This window comes from Oryctolagus cuniculus, chromosome 18, assembly GCF_051225735.1.
Source record: "Oryctolagus cuniculus isolate XC-2025 breed Fujian yellow rabbit chromosome 18, ASM5122573v1, whole genome shotgun sequence".
Taxonomy (NCBI): domain Eukaryota; kingdom Metazoa; phylum Chordata; class Mammalia; order Lagomorpha; family Leporidae; genus Oryctolagus; species Oryctolagus cuniculus.
This window is the reverse complement of record NC_142884.1, coordinates 25,879,876-25,886,512: the sequence shown is the minus strand read 5'-3', so window position 1 is coordinate 25,886,512 and position 6,637 is coordinate 25,879,876. Positions and strand designations below refer to the sequence as shown.

General features: G+C 55.1%; 1 long non-coding RNA gene across 1 annotated transcript; it reads left to right on the top strand.

The window, feature by feature from the left end:
• Positions 1–2,329: 2,329 nt before the first annotated feature.
• LOC138846714 (uncharacterized) lies at positions 2,330–6,164 on the top strand. The gene is made up of 3 exons (XR_016224741.1): positions 2,330–2,451; positions 4,437–5,475; positions 5,945–6,164. It is a non-coding gene; the product is annotated as an uncharacterized LOC138846714 (long non-coding RNA).
• Positions 6,165–6,637: the final 473 nt, after the last annotated feature.

Genomic DNA, 6,637 nt, shown 5'->3' with positions numbered 1-6,637 from the left:
TATTGAGGATTTTTGCGTCTATGTTCATCAGGGATATTGGTCTATAATTTTCTTTTAGTGCTGCATCTTTCTCTGGCTTAGGGATTAAGGTGATGCTGGCTTCATAGAAAGAATTTGGGAGGATTCCATCTTTTTCAATTGTTTGAATAGTTTGAGAAGAAATGGGATTAGTTCTTCTTTAAATGTCTGGTAGAATTCAGCAGTGAATCCATCTGGTCCTGGGCTCTTCTTTGTTGGGAGGGCCTTTATTACTGTTTCGATTTCTGTTTCAGTTATGGGTCTATTTAGGTTTTCTATGTCTTCATGGTTCACTTTTGGTAGATTGAATGTGTCCAGGAATCTATCCATTTCTGATAGATTTTCCTGTTTGCTGGCATACAAGTCCTTGTAGTAATTTCTGATGATTCTTTTTATTTCTTTTTTATGGTGTCTGTTGTTACATTTCCTTTTTCATCTCTGATTTTATTGATTTGGGTCTTTTCTTTTTTTAGTTAGTTGGGCCAATGGGGTGTCCATTTTGTTTATTTTTTCAAAAAACCACCTTCTCACTTGGCTGATTTTTTGTAATGTTTTTTTTGAATTCAATCCTGTTAATTTCTTCTCTGCTTTTAATTATTTCTCTTCTCCTACTAGATTTGGGTGTGGTTTGGCTGCAGTTTTTCTAGGTCCTTGAGATGTGCTGAAAGCTCATTTATTTGGTACCTTTCCAATTTCTTGATATAGGCACCTATTGCTATTAACTTGCCTCTCAATACTGCTTTTGCTGTATCCCATAAGTTTTGATATGTTGTGTTGTGAAAACTTCTAAATGTTCTTATCATAAATTTTTTGAAATCCATATCTTGCATTTCTTCTATCTCATCATCTTCATAATCTTGGCTTGGGGTGTTTTGTTTATTTGGAGGCATCATAGTGTCATCGTTGATCTTGTTCCCTCGATTTCTGTGTTTGTTGCTTGGCATAGTTAATTCTTCTTTCGTCACTGTGTGTGTGTGTGTGTGTTTTTTAATACTATGTCTGTGTTAAGTGGACTGCCTGCTGTTGGAGAAGCCTTGGAGGCTTGAGATGGGTGTGGCCTGATAGCTCTGCTTGGTTCTTCTGGGTTACGGGTGTGCAAAGGTGACACCCTCAGGTTATGCGTGGTAAATCTCTCCTTTTTATTTATTTATTTATTTAGGAGGTAAGTAATACCACACCGCACTGCTGTGCAGAATTGATGGTATTTAGCTTCCGATCTCTGGCTTCTACCCAAAGAGTCTGTGCAGGCTCTGTTTCTCCTCTGGACTCCCACTGGGTTGCCTAGGCTACTGAATTGTAGTGACTCAGTTCCTTAGCTCTCCCTAGTTGTTATCTAAATCCAGAGTGAAGGCCTGCTCTTTGTCTCTTGCTTGCCTTTGCAAGGTTGGCAGAGAGAGAAACTCCTCTGTACCAGTACCCCCCCACCTTTTTTCCTTCTCTCCTGTAGTCAGTCTGGTGAACTTTCCCGCTCCCCTCTAGATTCTGACCGCTATTTCCCCGCCAATGTCTCAGGTTACTGAGCTCACCTCCCCTTCCAGCACCGATGTGTGGACTCAGAGCCCTGGGCGTCCCTGCTCTCCCTGCTGGTGTCTGTGTGACATCCACTCCCCTTCCTGCACTGGTGCGCAGACCATGCAGCTCCTGCAGCTCGGCTTCCGCGCGGTGGGCGACCTTGTTCTCCCAGTAGGTCCTCCGAGTCACAGCCACTAGATCCGGAAGAGTTTCCTCTGCAGTTTTTTCCTGATCCTTTTTCTGAGGCTACCATAACTCCACTTTTATTAAGCTAAATTTTCCTGGACTATCGGTGCGTGCCCTCACTATTCCACCATCTTGGCTCCACCCCGTCCTTCAATAAAAATATTTTATTTATTTGAGAGGTAGAGTTATAGACAGAGAAAGACATAGAGAAAGGTCTTCATCTGCTGGTTCACTCCCCAAATGGCTGCAGTGGCAGGAGCTGAGCTGATCAGAAGTCAGAAGCCAGGAGCTTCTTCCAGCTCTCTCACAGGGGTGCAGGGGCCCAAGCACCTGGGCTATCTCCCACTGCTTCCCAAGGCCATAAGCAGAGAGCTGGCTTGGAAGAGGAGCAGCTGGGATGCAAACTGGCCCCATACAGGATGCCGGTGTGGCAGGTGGAGGCTTAGCCTACTGTACAGAGCACAGGCCCCTATTGATCTTGCTATTTCTTTGAAAGGCAGAGAGACAGAGATCCTCAATATCCTGGGTCACTGCTCCTGGAGTCTCCCCCTGTCCCCTGTAGTGACACTGCACACCCACCCCTGTGGGCCCTGCTGAGGCCCTGACGGCGGGTCCTCCAATGCCTCTGTCCCCAGGTGCCGTTCCCCCTGGCTCTGAGGATGCGGGACATCTACATCCTGGAGGGCGAGCACGTGCTCCCAGCCATGGCATACACGGCCCTCAAGATCCATCGCAGTGAGTCCTCAGGGCCCACAGAGGCCCGATTGCTGGGGACGGAGGAGCTGGGGGTCCCCCTGCCTGTCCCTCGTGAGCAGGACTTGAGGGAGGGATGAGGGGGTTTGGGAGGCCTGGGTTCCCTTCAGGAGGGCACTGAGAATCCCCCTGTTGCATCCCCAATCCCAGGCCCCCACAGACCACAAGGGGAAGTGGCTAGGGTCATCCCACTGTCAATTGGCCCCTGAGCAGTCCCTCCAGTGCTTGGCTTGATACCCAAGACATACTGGCCCAATGACCACAACTGTCTGCACACAGGACCCTCCTAGGACAGGTGGGTGGGTTCCCACCTGGATGTGGGCAGGGCTAGAGGGAGGTGGGGCTGTGGGAGACCCTGTGCAGTGAGGGGGAAACAGTCCGGCAGAGAATCCCTTTCAGCCATCTGAGAACTCCTGGAAGGCCCAGGTGCCCTGAGCCCAGTTGTGGGGGCCGAGTGCACTCCTGTGAGCAGGGGTGGGCACAGAGGCAGGCGCTGGGGGCCCCCGCGGCAGAACTCAAGGGCAACTGAGTGTGGGCTCTGCAGCTCTAGCCTCGGGCCAACATAAGTCAGCGGGACCCGGAGCATCACTGGCCTCTGGGCTCTGGTGGGGAGGGGTCCCTGTGCTCCTCCCCTGCTGCTGCTGCCATCAAGGACCTGAGCGCCTGGGTCCCCATGCAGAGCAGAGATGGGCTTGTCCCAGCTCTAGAGGCTCTAAGTGGGGGTCCAGGTGCAGGCTGTCCAGGCACTGGGAAGACCCCACTGCGCCTCCAGATGCTGCCTCCTTGGGTGCTCATGGGACAGTAGCAGTGACAGCCCAGTCTCACCAGGAAAGAGACAGTGGTCCAGGGGCAGAGGACACAGGGCACCCCTGCCACCTCTTTAGAAACTGCATTCCCTGTTCCCAAGGGCCTAAACCGATCATGTCTGCCCCACAACCCCAGCTCTCACCCCCATCATCTTAGGCTCAGTTCCTTTCCAGCCATGTAGGAGGGACTCAGATGTGGGTAACTCAGCGAATGCACTGTTAGGGCGCAGCAGGTCAGGTGGGGTAGGTGACGGAGTCCTGAGTTGGTGCCTGGGTCCCCAGAGATGAGAGTGAGGTGGGGAGTTCAGGGCCATCCACCCTGTGGGGCTGTGCAGGAGGAGCCGGTGGTGTCCCAGGGCTCCCCTGGCCCGGGCTGCACACACCCTCCCGTCTGGGGCCAGCAGCCTGGAAGAGTCCTCAGCATCACACGTGGTGATGGGGACCCCAGGGTTTTGTCGGGGCAAGCACCGAGCAGGCCAGACCGGGGCTGTGGTAAACAAACCGTGTCTCTTCTTGCAGCCAAGGCTATAAAATGGTGCAGCAGGACCCTGGGGTAGGCACGCGTCTCCCAGATGCACGTTCCTGCCCCCACTGCTCCGAAGGCCAAAATCACCATTCAGGACACAGTGGCAGTGTGGGAGTAGACCAGGGGTCCCGCTACTCGTGCAGTGATGATCCGTCCTCCAGAAAGCTTTGGCCTCTGCATCGCCGAGAGGGAAGGCATGGAGGAGGAGGAGAGCTGGGAAGGCAGCCCAGAGCCCCTCGGCCTGGGCTCCCCTGTGGGGACCGCAGAGTCTCCAGCTGTGGCCAGCCCCACAGAGTCTCCAGAGTACTCGAGGAGGTGGGGAGGCCTGTGCCAGTGCGCCAGTCTCCCTAACCTCAGCAGGCCAGAGCACAGGGAGGACAACTCCTCCGACGCTGGCAGCCAGGAGGGCCTGTGGATGTGGGCTCCTCCACGGGCCTCGGAGCCCCCAGAACCAGGGCCCATGCAGGCTGTCCCCGCCTGGGGGCCACGGCTGAAGACTTCCCCCTACTGGCATGGCAGCCCCACGCACTCTGGGGACAGTCACGGGCTGGAGCCGGCCAGAGCCAGCCCTGGGCTGGGAGACCAGGCCCGCGTGCCCTCCCTGGCCAGAGGCATCCTTACCTCCTATTCCACAGGGCACCTGGATGATGGGTGCCTCCTAGAAGAGAGGCCGAGTCCACCATCTGTCCTGCCCAGGCTGGGCAGCAGCCTTCCGTGTGTCTTCACGGCATCCTATGCACTTGGTTGAGCCCCCACCGCCCAGGCTCTTCCTGGGGCCAGGACACCCTGACACTGGAAGACAACAGCCATGCCAGGAGCCACTGTACTCTCCTCCCCGCCCCCCTCCCCCACCGCCACCCTCAGGTGGTGCTGAGCCTGTATTAAATTGTCCCATGGAAAGGAGTTTGCTCCAGTTTGTGACCCCGGTGCCCAGCGGCAGCAAGCTTCCCCGTGTTCCTGGGGAGATGGGTGGTTCCACAGCCCCCATCCTCAGGCAGAGACCCGCTCAGGACCCTGCAGGCACAGAAGAAACTCCTGGCTCCTGGCTTTGGATCGGCACAGCTCTGGTGGTTGTGGCCATCTGGGGAGTGAACGAGCAGATGGAAGACCTCTCTCTCTGTCTTTGCCTCTCCTCTCTCTGTGTAACTCTGACTTTCAAATAAATAAATAAATATTTTAAAAATGTATTATGTAAAAAATGAATTATGTATTCAAAATGTAGAGTGGCAGTGAAAGAGAGACAAATCCTTCATCTACTGGTTGATTCCCCAGAAGTCCTTGAGGTCCAGTTCTATGCCAAGCCCAGGTCAGGAACCAGAATTCCAACTGTGACTCCCATACGGGAGCAGCGGCCTACATATTGGGACCGTCTTCCACTGCTTTCCCAGGCCTGTTGGCAGAGAGCTGGAGCCGAAGCTGAGCAGCTGGGACTCGAACCAGCTCTCCACTATGGGATGCCATCATTGCAAGTTAGCACCACCCTGGCCCGTGCACTTTAAATGCTAATATCCATGAACTTACTGAAGTCCTCTCCTACCCATGTGAACGTGTCCTTGTTTAGAGACTTCGGAGAAGCAGGCCACGCCCTCAGCTCCTCTGACAGCCCTCATGTTCCTGGTGTGGAGGGAAACCATGGAGAACTGAAGACGGGAGGGCGAGCCCGAGCGCGCAGGGGTGAGTGTGCACTGGGGCTGAGCCTGGCTGTCACTCCTACTGGCCTCCCAGCTCCTGCTGGGCTGCACCCTGGGGAGCCCCAAGCACATCAGCGCTCCCCACCAGGCCCTCTTGCTGCTCCTGGCCACAGTGAACAGCAGAAGGCAAGCGTGTGCAGGTGGACGAGAGCAGAGCAAGCCAAGGAAGCGGAACTCGCCTTAGCACAAGCTTCCCTCTACCAGCCCAGTCCTGCCACAGCAAGAACTCACGTGCGGGGCAGGTGCTGGGGCACAGCGGGTTCCACTGCTGCTTAGGATGTGGGCATCACAGGTCAGAACGCCTAGAGTCCTGTCCCACTGCTGCTTCCTGGCCAGCTTCCGGCCAGCCCCAGCTGTGCTCCCCTGTGTGGGGGAGGTGAACTTGCAGCTGCAAGACTTCCCTCACCATATGGGTGCTGGTTCCAGTCCCAGGCATTCCTCTTCTGATCTAGCTCTCTGCTATGGTCTGGGAGAGCAGTAGAAGATGGCCCAGGTCCTTGGGCCCCTGCACCCACATGCGAGACCCTGAAGAAGCTCCTGGCTTCGGATCGACGCAGCTCCGGCTGTTGTGGCCATCTGGGGAGTGAACCAGCGGGCGGAAGACCTCTTGTTCTCTGACTCTGTCAATGCTTCTCTGCAACTGTGGCTTTCAAATAAATTAAAAAAAAAAAATGGAAGGAGGCCATGGAGGGAGGGAGACTGGGCAGGAGGTGGCAGAGGCAGCAGGGTGGGAGAGGGTGTGTGCGGGGAAGCCAGGGACAGAAGGGAGCTGGGCTCCCCTGGGGCGTCTTTCGGGGAGCGCAGGTGCGGGAAGAGATGGAGAAGTCGTGCACGACCCCTGCCTTTTGACAAGGCTGCACTTCTCTGTGTGTCCTGGTTCTGTTCTCCCCACGGGAAGACAAGGACCTGGGCATCTCTCCCAGCCCAGTCAGGGTCCTCGACCCCCAAAGAACAGAATGTGGTCAAATGCCAAGTAGGTGTTTAGAGACAACTGGTCTACCCCGTGTCCCCTAGCCTTCAGGGCCATGAGTGCAAGAGAGAAGCAGAGGAGCTGTACTCCGGCCTGCCCGCCACACTGGCACTGGGTGTCCTGCAGTTCCCATAGTCACAGCAGCCAGTCGTCAGGGTCCCAGCCAAGGTGCGAG